Source organism: Lissotriton helveticus, chromosome 1_1, assembly GCF_964261635.1.
Source record: "Lissotriton helveticus chromosome 1_1, aLisHel1.1, whole genome shotgun sequence".
Lineage (NCBI taxonomy): Eukaryota > Metazoa > Chordata > Amphibia > Caudata > Salamandridae > Lissotriton > Lissotriton helveticus.
In genome coordinates, this window is record NC_136057.1 from 1857975863 (window position 1) to 1857995853 (window position 19991).

A 19991-nucleotide genomic window follows, 5' to 3' on the forward strand; every position below is an offset into this window, starting at 1 on the left:
GGCAACAGTGTAGCAAGATTTAAAGCAGTACAGAGTTTTAATGTGACATTCTCGGCCGCCAGGATGACTTGTTCACACCTGGTCACCCGACTGTTGTTAAGATGCTGAGTGTGAGTACGCGTTAACAGTATCTCCACAGAATGGGGTACAAAACTGGTCAGAGGTTGACCCATCACATACTTTCACGACGTTCTATGCTGACACCGGCAGCAGCTACGGCCTTAAGACATTTAGGCAGTGCTGCAGCTATGGGATCACGGGTAGCAGAAAAGGAGGCAATGGGTCTTCGACTGTTACTATGTAACTGTTTAAGCACTGAGAGAGCGCAGGCCTCCCTCTCACTGCAGTAGAGCGAAAACGCTTTATTCTAATAAGCCATTCCCAGTGCTGGGGCACAATAGAGATTATTGCTCAGCTCTAGGAAAGCATGCAAACATCCATCATCCCAAGGTACCAGATCAGACACATCTTTGTGTATAAGCCTATGAAGAGGCTTGGCCACTAGAGAAAAGTTTGGGTTTTACTGACAACAGTGTCCCACCATTCCCAAAGGCATCCTGGTGTCTTTCTGAGTGGTTGGCAGATTAATTTTCATGATCACCATTATTTTTTCTTGGTACACCTTTCTTAGTTCCTTCTCAGTGTGATGTCTGAGATACAGGGCTTCTTTCTGACTGTACTGCAACTTGTTTGGGCACACTGTATACCCATCCTCAGCCAAATGGTTCAATAGTGCAACAGTGTTCTGTTTCAACGGCACCTGCATTTCTGATGCAACTAACAGATTTGCAATGTACTGGACTAGGACTGAATTACAAGGCATAACTAAAGACTCAGGATTCCTTTAAAGTATCTGGTTGAAGATTGAGGGGCTCTCTCCGTATACCCATGTGGGACTCGGCACCATGCCAAAACACGGTTCTGCAGAAGAAATGCAAAGAGGAACTGACTGTCCTTGGGCAAATGTATGGAGGAGAAAGCCTGCCACGAATCGACAACAGTGAACCACTCAGCCTCACATCGAATTTGGAATAAAGTCACAGCTGGATTTGATACCACGCGACCTCAGTGAATGACTATGCTGTTAATTCTGCTCAGGTCTTGCACTATGTGGTACATGCTGCTAGGCTTGTGCGAGCCTATAATGGGTGAGTTACCTGGAATTCCCATTATTTCCTTCAAAATGCCTTGTTGTATCATTGACTTACTCACTGGAGTAATCCCAGTTGTTTCAGGAGTCAAATTATTTTGCTGGGTGCTTGGGTACTCAGCGTTTGGCTTTACATTAATATAGACGGGCTCAACTCCTTTAATGAGACCTATGTCCTTTCCTGAAAAGTTCCAGACTTCTGATTTCACAGTATCTCTAAGGGATGGGGAAAATCATCATTTGCCATCATAGGTAACAATCCAATGTCTGAACCATGTTTTGCCAATTTAATGGCAACAACCTCATCATGAGACTAGAACTCTACACCCTTTGGGGTGCAATTAATGGTGCAATTGATTTTCCACAACAGATCTCGTCCTAACAGATTTATGGGACTCGAATCAAACACCACAAACTGGTGATTTTCCTCAAAGGACCCTATCTTAGGTCCTTGTTCCGTCACTGCGCTTGTCATTTGTTTGTTTGCAACTCCTACAACTTGGACTCTTTTTCCCAAGAGGGGTAGGTCTGGAACTTCCACTTTTCTAACAGTAGAACGGGTAACACCAGTATCAATCAAGAATGATACAGGGTGGCCATTCACTTCACTATCTACAAATGAACTGTTCTGCTCTATCTCTAAGACTGTGCCAAACAGGCAATCCTCCTCACTCCTCAGGCACCGTCGTTGCGACAAGTCAGAGCCATAATCATCAGACATCTCAATCATAGGGTACTGTTCAAGCGTCCCAAGTTTTAGAAAAGCATTCTGGTTCAAATTTGGGACTTGGTTTGTGTTAAACCTGGGAACAGTTACATTCTGTTGTGGCATCGGGGCTTGTGGAACTTGCATCACCAGGGTTTGGGACAATAAAGTGTACTTCAAAATCTTATTGATCATTTTTTTCTGCCAACAAATCAAATACTGGTTAATTATTGAGGCAACCTCGCTTCTTAATCCCTAGAAAAATAAAAACACAAGATTTCCGCTCAAGGTTCTTGGTTCAACTATACTGTTTAAATACCTACAACAATCTTTCATAATAAGCATTCACTGACTCTTTAGGCTCTTGGGTTGCTATGTCAATCTTAAACCAATCAATATCTTTAGCTGCTAACTTTCCTTTCAGAAAGTTTATCACCTGAAGTATTTGTCACTGGATTTCTCTCTCAAAGGCTCCCTCACTAGTCAGTTCACTGACACTTTACATTCTGCCCACAAATCACTTGGTACCACAATGTCAAAGAAGGTATTCAAATCTTTCAAATTTTAACAGATCATTCACTCTGCTGGTTTCTCTCTCAATTATGGAAAATCATTAGTGAATGACGCAAGATCACTCCTTGTCCAATGCACATGGACATAACCTCCACCTGGCACTTCCCTCAACGGGAAAGCTGAAGTTCCCTCTCCCTCTATCGCGAACTGAGGCGTTTTCCCTCCTGGTTTCTTGTTGTTCTTCTTTTTCACCCACCTGCCTTTCCACTTGTCTAGTTCACTCCATTTTCAAGCACAACCAAGCAATTCCTTAATCTGTAGTTTCATTCCTGATGTTCTCATGCTAGTTATATGCTCCTCACCAAAGCCTACACTGTAACTTTTCTACAAAGAGTTGGTCCTAGTCAAATTAATTTCATACTTCTGGGCTAGTTCTGATAACCGTTTATGAATCTACCTTACACATCTGGTATCATCCTTTCACATGAATGCAAGTTCACTCTCTTGATAGGTATCTTATAGAAAAAGGTCACAGTTCCCTAAAATCAACTCAACTAGTTCTAATTTAAATTTGAACACATCCACTGTATTGTCTCTCACTGAGGACTGACTTGCTTTGCAGTTTTCGCAAGCTGATCGACTCAAGTAGGAGAGAGACGTAGAGGAAGAGGAGGAGGACAGCCAGTGTACGCCACAATACAGGTAAGTCTTTATTTATTTGTTTTTATTAATGTATAATTAATTTTTAACAGGGGGCTGGAGGCGGGTGACGTGGACCTCCGTGTAGTCCCGCTACGTCAGCTACGCCTGGGGTTATTCTTTTGTTCGCAAAACAGTGTGGACGAACCTACTAAGAGAGAAGTCAGGACTTACTGTTATAATGAACAGTGCCAAGAAACCATAAGGTTTTGTTAAAAGACCCCTCACACACCAACCTGGTTGGTGTCATGCTTCATCATTGGGGTCCCAGGCGGGTGGCTAAATACCCCCAGGTTGTGCTACGACACTTGATTAGAGCGGAGCTGGTATGGTGTATTTTTGTGTGAGGTGTATTTTTGTGTGAGGTGGTGTAGTGAGAGTTAAAAGTATCTCTGGGAATCCTTGCCTATGTGTTTATTAATGGCGGCCCAGGATACGGTTAAAAACATATAGCGCAACTACTGGAGTCATTTCACTCTTAGTAGTCAGAAATGAGGTCTACATGTTTCATCCCTAAATAAAAAATTAATGGGTTTTCTTCAGGACCAGGCGAAAAGTGTATGATTGGCAAAAATCGTGCCACGCGAAAGGTGAATTTACAGCACACACGCTAAGGTGTGTTGTAGATGCTCAGTGGTGTTTGTATACTTATGAACCCACTGTAAAAACACTGAATTAGAGTGTTAGGCAGGAAATTCAGGGTCCGGGAGGGGTACCGTCTATAGTCACACTTTCATCAAGACACACAACCCGCTACAACCTAATTCGGCTCCCGTAGCGGGTTACGCATCTTGGGGCCAAAATCGGCCTGGGGAGGGGGGCTGCATGGCCCTTTCCCCTTTAAAAAATATTGACAAAGACCCAGCTCCAGGGATAGGATCCCCGGGGCAAATATCGGTCTCGGGAGGGGGGGTCGTGCGGCCCACCAGTTTTATTTTAGTTAAAAAATAAAAAATGGGTGAGGAACTGTGGCATGGGGTCCTTGGGGCCAAAAAGGGTCAAGGGAAGGGGGCCACACAGCCCCACTTCCTAAAATAAATTAAAAAACAAAGCTCGCAACTCCCGGAGGCCCCGCCCGGTCCTCCACTACTCTGCAAACGCGCCTCCTGGTGCGTTATTGGTTAGGGGATGAAGTCCCCTTCGATCCTGAGGGTCCTTAGGGGCCAACTAACCCACCTGGTACCTCCAGTTAGCCACACACACAGTGGGATTGCTGAGAGGTGGTCATAGGCTACGCCCCTTTTCCCACTACTCTGCAAATGCACCTCTCTGTGCACTGCTGGTGGGGCAATGAGGTCTGCTTGCGTCCTGATGGCCTCAGGACTAAAGTGGACTTCATCCCCCAAGCCGCAGAGCACCAGGAGGCGTGTTTGCAGAGTGGCGGAGAAAGGTGGAGTGCCCTCTGGCCACCTCTAAGCAATCCAGGTGTGTGGTGCTTACTGGAGGTAACAGGAGGGCTAGTTAACCCCCTGGGACCCTCAAGAGGTAAGGGGACATCATCCCCCAAGCAGCAGTGCACCAGGAGGTGCGTTTGCTGAGTGGTGGAGAAAGGGGGCATGGCCTCTGACCACCTCTCAGCAATCCAGGTGTGTGGGGCTTACTGGAGCTAACAGTAGGGCTAGTTGGTCCCCAGGGACCCTCAAGAGTCAAGGGGACTTCATCCCCCAAATAGTAGTGCGCCAGGAGGCTAGTTTGCAGAGACGTGGAGAAAGGGGGCATGGCCTACCTCCAGTAGGTCCCACACAGAAGGATTGCTGAGAAGTTGTCAGAGGCTGCACCTCTTTCTCCCCCACTCTGCAAATGTGCTGCCTTGCACACTACTAGTTGGAGGATAAAGTTCCATTGGCTCCAGAGAGACCTTGGGGGCCAAGAAGGCCTCCTGGTACACCCTCTAAGCCCTACACAGCGGAATTACTGAGAGCTGGTTGGAGGCCCAGCCCCATTTCTCCAACACTCTGCAAACGTGACAGCTAGTTTAAAAAAGCCTTAAAAATTCACTAAAAAAACAAAGGTTACTGGGACATTATAGTTAGGAATTAGCATTTACAAAAACCTTAGAAATTCACTGAAAAAAATACTGTTTCAGGGAAGTTATAGTTAGGAATGAACATTTTTTTAAAAGCTTAGAAAGTCACTGAAAAAACAAAGGTTTTAGGAACGTTATCGTTAGGCTGACATTGTACAAAACCAGAGAAATTCAGCTGTTATAATTACCTGAGTTAACTATAACTTGCGTCCGCGCAATGCACTGTTTATGACCTCACATATTACATCACTCATGACATGGTCACTGATGACATCTTAAATGACATCACTGATGACATCTCTTATGACATCCTCCACAGAATCTCTGAAGCACCCACTGACACCCCCATAAAACCTTTCATACACCCACTCCAACTTTCACACTTCCATTCTCAAAACCATTGACACACTCATACCAATACTTACATACATCTCACTGATTCATAGGTCTACACACACATCCACTCACTCACCCAGATAGCCACTCATACACCCACTCACTAACTAATACATCCACTGATATATCCACTCATACAGCCACTCACACACAGTCACTCATAGAGCTACTCACACACCTACTAAGTCACCTATAGAGGCAATCACACAGCCATTTACTCACCTATACATGTATACACACACACACACATTTATTCATACAAATACTAACACATACTCACTTACCTATACAGTCACTGACACAAGCACACACTCACCCATACTGCCACTCTCGCAATCACTTAGTCACACATGCAGTCAGTTATACTCCAACACTCACCTATATGCAGTTACTCACCCATATACCACTGATACATCCATTCACTCTCTGACACAGCCATACACACACTCACTCAACCATGCAACCCCACACACATGCACTCACTAGTTCATACAGCCACTTACCCACTCGCTCATCACCCACCCATGCAGCCACTTACCCACTCGCTCATCACCCACCCACAAAGACACTCAGACACCCATAGAGGTACTCGGACAATCAATCACTCACCCAATCTCACATACCAATTCACACACCCATGCAGCCACTTAGATACCAACCGACAGATACATTCACACAACACATCACTCACCCATACATTCTCTGAGATGCTTAATTATTCACTTTTACTCATGTACCTACTGAATCATCTAATTAGGCACTCATACTGCAACTAATTCACCAATACACCCTGGTATATATATATTTAACACTCATAAACTTTTTAGAAACACTCATTGTCACCGGATGATGTCATCAGTGATGTCATTAGTGATGTAATTGGAGATGTCATCAGTGAAGTCACTGACCATGTCAGGAGTGATATAATATGTGAGGTCATAAGCAGTGGGTAAACGTCGTTTACAACGCGGTGTTTACACCGCACGACCTTTACCACGCTGCCATTACAACGCAAGTCGTTACTACGACTTGCGCTGGATGGCGCTGTTGGTTAAGGAATATTGTACGTTATATTCCAACACCTTCCCTTCTGTTATATGGACTGGTGTTGGAATATAAAATTATAAAAATCCACAATCTGCGCCCTCCAACGCAAGTCGTTGTAACGTTTTGCGTTGTAAAATCCGCGATGTAAAGTACCGCGATCAAAATGATCGCGTTGTACTATCATACATCCTAAGCAGTACATTGCGGGGGTGTGAGTCATAGTTAACTCAGATAACTATAACGGCTGCATTTCTCTGGTTAGTACGAGTGAAATGTCAGCCTAACTATAACGTTCCTGAAATCTTTGATTTGAATATATATATATTCACTGAAAATACCATAGGTTTCACACATGTTATAGTTAGCTGGGCATTTCACTCATACAAAACCTTTGAATTTCCCCAGTTATAGTTAGTTCAGCTAACTATAACTCGCGCGCCCGCATTGCACTGCTGATGACGTCACTTATTACATCACTCATGACATGGTCAGTGACATCACTCGTGACATCACCCATGACATCTCAAATGACATCACTCATGACATCATCCTTGTGAAAGAGTGGCAGACCTCCTCTCACCCTAATATAACCTTTGATACACACATTCAAAAATAGAAACTATAATTTTTTTTTAAATGGAGATACCAATACCAGTTACAACAACCTACATCTACATACACATCCACTCATTCACCAACAGTTCTATATAGTCACTCATACATGTACTCACTCATCATATGTACTCATACACCTATACATTCTGTTACACACCGATACTCATCCATAGAGTTACTCACACACATACTCACACATGCAAATAAACTATCAAACATCCATTTGTTTGCATATACAGCTATACACACACCACTACACTTACTTTTACAGTAACGTACACATACTTACTCTCTTAAACAATCAGTTATAGAAACACATACTTATTTATACAGGAACTTTTCCAATCTGTCACTGTTATATATCCTTACTTATATACATCAATACTCACATATACTAGTTTAAAACATATGTACTTACTCATAAAGACACTATTGAGGCAGTCATTCACTCACTAACACACCCATACACACATTCATCCACCCATACAGTCCTGCACACATGCTGTCTTCAAAAGTGCATTGCGGGCGCGCGAGTTATAGTTAGCTGAACTAATTATAACGGGGGAATTTCAAAGGTTTTGTATGAGTGAAATGCCCAGCTAACTATAACATGTGTGAAACCTATGATTTTTTCAGTGAATTTCTAAGGTTTTTTTAATGGTAATTTCTAACTATAACATGCCTGAAACCTATGTTTTTTTCAGTGAATTTCAAAGGTTTTTTAAATGCTAATTCCTAACTATAACATGTGTGAAACTTATGGTTTTTTCAGTGAATTTTTAAGGTTTTTTAAATGCTAATTGCTAACTATAACAAGGCTAAAACCTATGTTTTTTTCAGTGAATTTGCAAGGTTTTTTAAATACTAATTCCTAACTATAAGATACCTAAAACCTAAGTTTTTTTCAGTGAATATATATATATATATATGTATATATATATATATATATATATATATATATATATATATATATATATATATATGCACTGCAAAACTAAACACCCACTTCCCTTACAAAAAAATGGAAAGTTTGCATCTCTGCAGCCTCTCTTATTTTTCACCTTATTCATTTTCCGCTCCATCAACACATCATCCACACATACACACAACTACTTGCTGCATACATTAGCTGTGATTATCAACTATTCTTCTATTTCATATACCTATTCAAAGTGCAGGCCTTTATCGAACATTTTTACTGTAACAAGTCCCCCAGCCGAAGACATTGTACATTTGCACACTTGCTCCATTTCTTGGCTGGGATTATCAATTATTCTTCAATTTCATATTCTGATTCAAGTCCAAGCCGGAAAAGCAGAGTCAAGTTCAAATTTGCATAAAAAAACATTCGCGTTTTGATAGAAAACAGTAACTAAATAATAAAGAATAGGTAGAAAAATCAAAGAGTCTTAATCCAACAGCGTATAAGCACAGTATGTAGCAACAGCCTCCAAGAGGAAGTCATTGTTCTCATCTGAAAACATTTCAGCCATCCAATTCAATAGTGAGAATGAACATACATGTTCCTCAATGACCAGAGCCTCTATCACCATCGGAGGAAAACTCGGGTCATCTTCAATGTAATTGCGTGCCAAGAAGTCATGCGCCGCTGCAATAACATTCCAACGTCCCATTATTCCATGTATCATTGCTAAGGCCATAATCCCGCCGCCAGAACAGAGCAAGTCATAAACCACTAAGGGGCTCATCAGCTGGTCATAATCCGCGTTGGGAGACACTGTACTGCAGAGACACAAATCCAGGGTCCAGTCGAAATCGCAGCTCAGGCAATGGAAGACAGGCTGAACGCATGTAAAAAAGGAGAATCGAAACGATAATTCATAAGCTGCACTCAATGTAGCCAGAGGCAGCGCTCCGTAATAACTAAGTATTTGGCTGCGCAGCAGCAACAGCCGGGAAATATTGTGGGGTGCTGGAGGATGTGCATCCATATTTAAGAAAACAAATGAATAGAAGCACACCGGCAACTAATGCGACTATTAGGGGAATCCACCAAAGATGCTGGAAAACATCTAATGAAAACATGCCGAAAAGACACCAACTATAGTTTGAATAGAACTCACAAGACCACTGCTTCTAACTTTAAAAAAGTAAGAACCCCATACTCTACCTTCTGACCTTTCCTTTCTCTCCTATCCATGTATACCCTGTAAAATTGAACAGGCAACATGTAACCTTGCGAATCCTTGCCCCTTACTGAAACCCCCTCGGCCTACGCCCTTTAGCAAAATTCTCACCATCAAAGCGGGCTTAATTAATTGTCGCTCATTGGCAAAACACTCTTTAGATATAGCTCAAACGCTGTCCGACAACAAATGGGACCTTCTCTTCCTCACCGAGACCTGGCTGGGGGAGGAAACTAACCCGGTCCTGTCACTTGCCATACCCCCGGACTACAACATACTATGTGCTAACAGACAGAGCCTTAACCGTGGTGGAGGCATTGCTATAATTTACAGATCACTTTGGACTATTTCCTCTTTTCCTTACACTCAAATAGAATCCATTGAAGCATTACCTTACTGCATTCAACTAGCAGCCAACATAACTTGCTCCGGTCTACTAGTATACCGTCCCCCCAAATCCAAATTATCTTCCCTCCCTGCTTTTCTTGACTATGTTCATCAAGCTAGCTCCCGATATGCAAATTTTACCCTACTTGGGGATTTTAATCTCCACGTAGAGGACACCTCGGACCCTACGAGTCTTAATTTTCTCTCCACATTATCTGACGGGGGGCTTACCCAATTGATTACCTGCCCTATCCATAAGGCAGGCCATACTCTCGATCTGATCTGCTCCAATCTAGCAGACATAACTATTAATGAGCCTTACCCAGTGATCTGGTCTGATCATTTTTTTATCCCGTTTTCCTTTTCTTTATCCCACCAAGATTGTCCCAGAGTATTGGCCAAAACACACGGCCGCAACTGGAGCAAGATCTCCTCAGAAAGCCTTGCAGCACACCTTGCCCCCTCCGCCCATATGGAAGGCCCAGACCAGGACTCTAGGCTGACCCATTTTAACAACTGGATCTCTTCTGCTATAGATTCACTTGCTCCCATCAGGCCCATTAAAACCTTCCGAGCGGCTCCCTCTTCACCCTGGTACACGGATGAACTCCGGAAATGCAAGTCTGCCTGTAAGCTCTTGGAGAGACGCTGGAGACTATCTTATTCTCCTTACAGTAAAGCGGACTATAAATCAGCCCTCAAACATTATAGGAAAAAGATTATTGAACAAAAAAGAATGTACCTGGATGGATAAAATCAACAAAGCAAAAGGCTCTTCGAGGGAAATTTTTAATACCGTCAGAACATTCACCGACCCTATGGCCCTCAAACGCCAGTCCCCGGGATCACAATCTCTTGGTAACCGCCTTTCGGACTTCTTTGAGGAAAAAATTGCCATCATATATGACTCTTTTCCCAGAAATAATGGCACTGATCTTAATAATACTTCCACAGTATATACAGAAACCGCTTTGAAATCCCCCTCAGTTTTTTCGGATTTTGAGGAGATTACCCTTGATCGTTCCCTGGCAGAGCTACTAAAATGCAGATCTGGCTCGCCAACTGACCCCTGGCCGGCCAAACAATACAAATCCCTGGCCCCTCTTTTGAACCCCGTACTGAATGGCATTTGGAACGATTCGCTTAGGACAAGCATTTTCCCGGATTCATGGAAGCATGCCCGACTAGTCCCTATCCTTAAAAAGGCCGATGCTGACCCCAACGAACCAGCAAATTACAGGCCTATTTCTTTATTGCCTGCTCCAGCCAAGGTACTCGAAAAACTAGTACAACAGCAATTGGCGAGCTTCTTTGAAGCCCATGGGTCTTTTCACGATTCACAACATGGGTTCAGGCCAGGTTATAGCACCGAATCGGCCCTGATCGGTATGGTCGATTTCGTTCGATGGAAGTTGGACGGTGGTGCGAGAGCGGTGTTGGTGCTGCTTGACTTGTCGGCAGCTTTCGACATCGTCTCCCACCCCGTCCTACTCGATCGCCTCCATTTCAAGGGCATTCAAGGCAAGGCCTTGGAGTGGCTATCCTCATTTCTAGCCAACCGGACTCAGGCAGTGTTCACCCCTCCCTTTACCTCAGATAGCCACCCACTTAAGTGGGGAGTCCCTCAGGGCTCCCCCTTAAGTCCTCTTCTGTTCAATGTCTACTTTTCCCCCCTGGCAGAGCTGATTGCCCAGTCTGGAATTAAAGCGACCACATATGCTGATGACATTCAGCTCCTATTCTCCTATGATAAGCCTTCGAGTCTACTTTTGACCCACTAAAAGACTGTCTCCGTAACATCGCCCGTTGGATGGACAATAATTTTCTCCAACTTAATGCGGGAAAGACTGAGGTCCTCTTTTTCCACCAGCCGTCCCCATTAGATTCTAACCTGTGGTGGCCACTTGACCTGAGTTCACCCCCTTCCCCCAAGGAAACAGTAAAAAATCTAGGGGTTAGATGGGACTCTAGCCTCTCTTTCCACAATCAAGTACAGACGGTCTCCGCTGCCTGTTTCTATAAGATAAGGATGATCAAAAAATTCATCAACTTCCTTCCTAGCTACACCAGGAAAACCATCATCCAGGCGCTTATAACTTCTCATTTAGACTGCGCTAACGGCCTGTACATTGGACTCTCCTCAGGCCTGTGCCACCGGCTGCAGATGGTCCAAAATGCTGCAGTCCGACTGGTCTGCGGCTCCTCTCTCAGAGAACATATCACGCCACTTCGACGAAAGCTTCATTGGCTCCCAGTGCAAAAAAGGGCCGGATTTAAAGCCCTCACACTGGCGCACTGGGCAATTAAGGGGAAGGGCTCTGCACACCTCTCTTATTGCCTTCGCCCCTATATAAACGCCAGATCTTTGCGATCCAGCTCAAAAAATCTCCTCACTACCCCGAGATTTAAAAAGGCACGCTCCGGTGGAAAAACCTTTCAAGCATGCACCTCCTCCCTCTGGAACAAACTCCCTCTCTCCATCAGGATGATTCATGAAGAACTCCCATTTCGTAGAGCACTGAAAACTTTCCTCTTCTGTTAATAAAACATTCCCCTCAGAATCTCTCAGCACACACGAAGGAGCGCCGGGACACCCCGTTGGGGTAGCTGCGCGCTATACAAAATACACTAAATAAATAAATAAATAAATAAATAACCCCCGTAGTCAAGGACGCATTAAAAATACTCTGAATTAACTCCCCAAAATACAAAGGCACATCTGTATTTAATAAATCATACACTTCTGTGCGGGTGTTTACTACATGAAGGACAAATGTTTCTCTAGCAGATGTAAGAGCAACCTCTTTTTGAGACAATAGCGCTCTTATACGGCTCACTTGGTTGACTCTGCTTTCAAGGTCGGAATCGACGGCCAGATGGAAACATCCAGATTCCCATGCAGAGGAGTAAACACAACTTTTTGTTTAGCAAACCACACGCTCAGTTACCGTAATCATGTAACCGATGCCTGGTAACATTGCACAACAATCTGCATTATTTCAAATGATGTTTCCAGTCAACTGAACGTTGGTATGATAGCAGGTGACGCAGTGCCTTTCAAAACTCACACCAAATTAGGTGCATCTTGATTACAAGAGCCATGCAATTGTATGTGTCTACAAATTAAGGAGTGATGTGGTGCTATTGTGCAATCCTCGCCATTCACATAGACTTCTTTTCCCTCCCTAAGACACCTATATGTAAATGATAATAACCAAGCTTAATGGAGATAAGCGCTGCCTAAACATCCATATCTGCCTATACAATAGTATTACATGCAAACCTCAAACTCAAACAGGTTAAAAAGTAACGTTATGATGCCGTGGATAAGCCACACAGCTGAATCGGATTTCCAATGAGGGACCACTTCTAACCATTCTCATAGCGCGCCCTGTGCTCTGATTTGACAGTGAGAGAGTGATTGCACCATAGTTTGTACTGCTAATTATTCTCACCACACGTTACCAATACGCTTTCACGTTACGCGTCGCATCAAAGCTTCCGTGTGACGTCATGTACGGCGCCCCGTACGCAACGACGCGAATGTTTTTAATTGTTTAAAAACATATATTTATGTATTTATTGAACATACTAACAGAACACATTATCTAGGATAATTATGAAAAAAAAATTTTTAAGTTCCAATAATCCTACATTACTTTTAAAAGCAATTACACCAATCGCGCTGAAAAGTCATGCGTACTCGCATCCTAAGAACACCGTAATAACCGTACGCAAAGCCATGTGACTTTAAAAGAAGAAATTTCATTGGTTCATAACACTTCCTATTACAACTGTTGAAACTTCCATCCCATTTTAAAAATTCTACTTTGTCTTTCTAAGAAGAAACATCTCTTCTGAGAATCTTGTCAAATAGAACAAAGTTTACCATATTAACAGCAATAGACTCATCTTCCAGCCATTCTTCAGAAGAATATTTCATTCCTAAAGAAACTCCAAAGAAGAGGAAAGAAGATCTAATTTGGCAGTTTTTTATTTTTCCAGAAGGGCAAAAAAAGGTTAATGCTCCAAAAGTAACCTGTAAAATTTTCCAAATTCTTTCAAGGGGTGATCCATCTCAAAAATACTCCTTTAGCACAGCAAATATGGAGCGACACGTAGAGAACTTACACCCCAACAACTTTGCTCGAGCTGCAACACAGAGGTTGAAGGACAACCCACCTGCTACTGCACTAAGCACATCAACTGCTGCACCAGCATTTTCAGCAAACAGTCCACACACACAAATTCATCCTGATTTTGCTCAAGTTAAAATTCTATACATTTATTGCAATAAACTTTTGTGTTATGGGAAACAGTCTATTGACCTGATAAAACGCAGGAAGCAGGAGCATCACTGTCCTCGACATTACTTTTTTTCTCCATTCTTTTCTTCCTGTTGGACACTACCAAGCCCCCCATTATAGAAATAAATTGCCCCCGGGAGCTAATTAGGAATAAAACAAACTTCGTTTTTTTTCCTTTTCCTCCGCGTTCGAGTACAATACGCGTACAACGCTTTTTTTTTTATAAAAAAAAATAACAAATTGAGCCTAAACCTCCATGTGAGACCCCCTGAGCAGGCCTAGAGGGTCAACATGTTTCTACCCTAACCCCTTTCCTTATTTTTCAACTTTGTTTTACTGTTTTCTTGTGACTCGGTGCTACCGAGGCATAAGATGGCTGCCAACACTTCCTGGTTTGGAGTGTTGACAGACAGTTGACATCCAATCAGCATGCAACTCGTGCTCGTAATTGTACAGATTTCCATACGCGTGCTGTACTTCGTCTCTAGATATCGCTATGATTTGACTTTTGATTTTCTCAGGAACTACTGAACGGATTTACACCATTTAACAATAAGCACAATCTGCAAACCAAACTCTACCTCTCTGCTACATTTGGTGTAATTCCGTTCAGCCCTGGCTAAAGGTCCCTATGGAAAATTGCATGGAGAAAACACCTTTTGGGACCCCCTTTTTTTCTCGGTCCCCGCTTGACGAATAACCCCCAAACTTTCAGGGAAGGAGCGGAGCAGAGCAGGCCATTTACTTGGAGAAATTCGCGAAGATTCATCCACCAGCGCCAAAGTTGTTCCAAATAGAATATTGTGGATTTCCTATGGAAAGTAGGTCCTAACTATAACTACCTACTGGTAGGTAACATATATATAAGGGAGCTTGACTCCCGAAACGTGTAGATGTATCTCGTCATAAAATAAAAAGGACTTTTGTAATCTACCCTGGAGTGCCGGATGATTTATTATTGTAGAAATAAATCTTATACCGAATATATATATATATATGTATATATATATATATATATATACATACTTCCAAATGCGCTGCCTCCTGGATAGAAAAACAGCACGCCGTTTGATTCAGCGGTGATTTATTGAAGTTTTTTTGTCAAGACCCAACGCGTTTCGGGGACAACCCCTTGTATATATATATATATATATTTTCACTGAAAAAACATAGGTTTCAGATAAGTTATAATTAGGAATTAGCATTTAAAAAACCTTAGAAATTCACTAAAAAAAACATAGGTTTTAGGGGTGTTATAGTTAGCTACACATTTCACTCGTATAAAACCATTGAAATTCCCCCGTTATAGTTAGTTGTACTAACTATAACTCGCGCACCCGCAATCCACTGCTGATGATGTCACATATAACATCATTTATGACATGGTCAGTGACATCACTGATGACATGGCTAATGATATATTATTATTTTATGGAGGAGGGCTGCAAAGCCCCCCTTCTGAAGCCACGGGGACAGCCGAACTCCATCTATGTATGTACCCCGTACGAGTTGCCTTCACTTTGCGCATGCATGTTTGTGGTAGTGCATGCGTGTTAATGTTACGCATGCACACAATACGTCCCACCGTCTGGCTATGTACCCCTAACGTATTTCATTTTATTTGCGCATGCTCAATTACAACATGCTCAATCACAGCTCTCACACCCAGTGACATCATGCTCAACCAATCATTCTTCTGCAAAGCATTTATAAGCTGCCAACCTTCTTGAACTTTTCCTATTCCGCAGTCACAGCCATTGAGAGTGTTCATATCCACTTCTTCGTAGGTGAGCACTTTTTAAAGAGTAATTAACTTAATTAATCTGAACAATCTTTAAATACAGCGTAAATGCAAATTAATGTTTGATTTGGCAATGCTGTTTTTAAGCACGCTTTCCTGTTTTTTTATATCGTTAAAGTTGACTTCGTAACTTTTGTTTCTGTGCAAAGCACTTAATCCTTGTGCGTTTGTTTAATTTAAATAACAAATCTGGTAGGGAAGGGTCTGAGGAGTATTTAAAGACCCGCCTAGGTAGAGCTCCTCACAATCATTATATTCATAACACAAGAACCTAGGGGTCTAGTAAGAGGAAAAGGGGGGCCTCTCTATCAAACAAACACATAAATGACTGGATGTCTGGATTAGTACAACCAGGTTAAGTCAAGACTCACTAGTTCAGACATAAAAAGCACAAGAGAGAACTAATAGTGATTGTGTTAGAAACTCATTTAGGATTCCCATCAAAGAAATTGTATGATCAATGTTATCATTAGGTCGTCCTTCCAGGGTCATATGTCTCTAGATCCTAGATCCTAGATCTATCCTATTTGAAAGTCACCACCTTTACACTGGTTTTTTGTTTTTACTGCACTCATTCTCATCAGGTCCATACCATTTGGTTTAAGAGTGATTGTGGCTTTGAAACCCTTCTTCCGGATATGGGTACGATCCTTGTCTCAATGATCTAGAGACATATGACCCTGGAAGGACGACCAAATGATAACATTGATCATGCAATTTCTTTGATGGGAATCTTGAATGAGTTTCTAACACAATCACTATTAGTTCTCTCTTGTGCTTTTTATGTCTGAACTAGTGAGTCTTGATGTAACCTGGTTGTACTAATCCAGACATCCAGTCATTCATGTGTTTGTTTGATAGAGAGGCCCCCCTTTTCCTCTTACTAGACCCCTAGGTTCTTGCGTTTGTTTAATTTGCCAAGCGCCACGTGGCCGCTCCTACAGCAGTGTGCTACGTGCTGTTCAACTGAATGCGATGTCGTTTTTCTCGTGTAAGTATTGCTGCACGTGCCCAATAATGTTTTCGGCAAAAGTGTATTTTAGCACGGTTTCCAGCTCTTATAACTTGAATATTTTGCCTTGGTAGGCGATGTTTCTGGGCAAATCACTTAATCCTGCCGCATATCATTTTTTAAGTAGTGCGTCACGTTCTGCTTCCTCCCCATGCACTGCACATGTAATTGATTGGTCAATGTTGTATTTTAGCATGCTCTCCATGTTTTTTAATACCCTTAAACTTCATTTGCCCCCTGTTCTATCTCAATATACAGATATCTCAACCATGAGACGTACTGGTCGCGCACAAGCTGTCCTGCCCATACACTATACCACGTGGTGGTGAACAACTCGACACACCAGATCCACTGACTGCTCTCCATATGTTATCAGCCGAAAATTGCAATAGACCTAATGGAGTTATCAGGTTTGTCTTCAACATTTCTTGATCGAAAACCATTCTGAGATAAGCCTTTGTGTATTTCAGGTGTTTGCAGACGGATAACTGTGTTATTGCCATGTTTTACTAGAATTTGTAGACATTCTGAAATCAACCAAACGTAAAAAAGCAGGTCCTCCTCATTTTATTGACCAAATATGCGATTTAAAATTGAACAATGTATGAGTTATAATTTTTCTTGCTCCTATAAATATTTTTATAAAATATAAATCTGCACTGTGATAGTCTTATGACGTTTCTTTTTTTTTGGGGGGGGGGAAACTTTTCCTTTAATTTTCCTTGCTATTTATTTCTGAATTTCTAGATCATGGAAGTCCAAAAAGGGTTCTATCAGATCAAGCCCAGGAGTTTGTGAATGAAGTGAGTGACCATTTTCGGCCTAACATTTGTATAATGCAATACTATTTCCTATTATGCTGTCCAAATATAACCTCTGATGATTACTTTTCATCCCCAATCCTATTAAGAACAATTGTTTTTATGGACATTAAAATTAAGCTTGGACCCTCACCATCTTTGGTAGGTCAGCGATATTTAAGATGGTAGCTCTCCCACGTCTTTTGTACCAATTACAGAATTACCCTCATCCTATTCCTCCCCGGTGGTTTCGGCAGGCTAATTCCGCCCTGAGACACTTTCTGTGGGCTGGTGGCGCGGCTCGTGTAGCACTAAAGACTTGTTTCCTTTCCACATATTGTGGTGGATTGGCCACCCCCGATCTGTTATCTTATTATCAGGCCTCGCAACTGCTCGTCCTCAATGAGTGGTGGTATGGCGACAGGGGGGATCCGACGTATGCCCTGGAGCACTACTTGATGGGGGATCATACGTTACACACGATTCTCTACTCGGCCCGACTGCGGCGGGGGCTGCCGTGCGTTACGAAGGTGGTCTTTGCGGTGTGGCGCCAGGCCTTACGACGAATGGGTTGGTGGGGTAAACTGACAGCTGAGACACCGCTATGGCACAATGGACGCCTTCCCGAACTGATGACACTCTCCGGGTTTGATGGCTGGGACGCCATAGGTATATCAATGTTGGGACATGTTATGTCAGGTACTACCCTTAAGTCCTTTCAGGAGCTCAGCACTGAGTTCAGTATGCCCCAAACTCAGTTCTTTCGTTACTTACAATTCCGGCATGCACTTACACCAAGCATAGCGGATCTAGACTCACTCCCGGAGTTTAGCCCCATTGAGGCGAAGGTGTTCATGGGAGACCTTGGTACTAAAAAGGTCTCTCGCATCTACCAGTCGATGGTGACCCACTGCTCTTCCACCCTGCTCCCTCTGAAAGCGGCCTGGGAGGTTGACGTTGGTCCCCTGGATGAGGATGACTGGAGGGAGGCCTTGGAGTCCCCACGCGGTACTGCGGTAGCGATGCGGCTTCGCCTGATCCAATTCAAATATCTCCATCGATCTTATTATACCCGGGAGCGGCTCTGGAGAGCGGGACTGATTAGCTCCTCGGACTGTCTGCGGTGCGGAGCGGCTGTGGGTACGCTGATACATACTGTGTGGTCATGCCCTCGACTGATTGGATTCTGGAGGGGTGTATGGGATTGCATGTCTGAGGTTTTGGGTTGGGATCTCCCACGCACTCACCGTCTGGGTTTACTCCACGTACTTGAAGGGGTTGGTGGGAACGTATATAAGCGCCACTTATTGCTGCTGGGACTGGTGGTGGCCAAGAGAGACCTGGCCAGAGCGTGGAAGGGAGTCCGCGCCCCCCCCCTGAGTGCATGGAAGGCTGCCTTGGACTATTATATGGGACTGGAGCGGCCTGTTTTTGAAGCGAGAGGCTGCCCCCGTAAGCATTTTAAGATCTGGAAGAGATGGGCGGAGTATAGGGGGTTGCCGCTTGATGCCCCTGCAGCAAATGAGGAGGAGTTATAGACAAAGGTTCCGAGGGGGCCTCGTTACTGTGTCACACCTCACGAATATTAAAAACTGTATTTCCTTTGACACGTGCATGGGTTAGGGAAGGATAAGGGGTGGGTAGTGGGGTAGTTGGGCGTTTGGGGATGTTGGGTGGGGTAGGGATGTAGGGAAGGGTGGTCTATTTTGTCTTATTCTCATTTTCCTTGACATCACAATGGCAAACGTACAATGTGTTATAAAGTTTGGTGGCACTCTCCTGATTGTGGGGAACCACAGCTATTGCTCTGCCTCCCTTCCATTGCATAATAAAAATTTTGTTGTGAAAAAAAAAATTAAGCTTGGACATAGGTACAATATATACATTTTTAACTCTTTTTTCAGTTACCACAATGTTACATAAGTCAGCAGCAAGTTACCAACATTGAAGAAAGTATATCCTCCTGTTCCATTTCATTTCACCGATGTCTCAAATATGGCATGAACTAGTTGTATGAAGACAGAGAGATTCACACATTTTTAACGGACAACTTTAAGGAAAATACTCACAATTCGACTACTCGACGAAGTTAAAAAGTAACGGATATAAGTACTTGAGGGGTCTTCGGTGGCAGATAATCTCCAATTCACACTTGTACGGATAGGTCTGATACAGGGTAGATCTCTGTATAACTATAGGATGATTTGGTATTAGGATGGCATACAGAGCTCCCAACCTTCTTACTTTTTTTCTTAACGGATTCCAAATTGGGGCCGAATATTAGGCTGTGCAGTAGAGGTTGACGGTGTTGCTCCTTTTGCAGATGTCTTGCTGTTTTTTTGCAATTATACGTCACTAATCACGGGCTTGAAACAATAGTTCAAG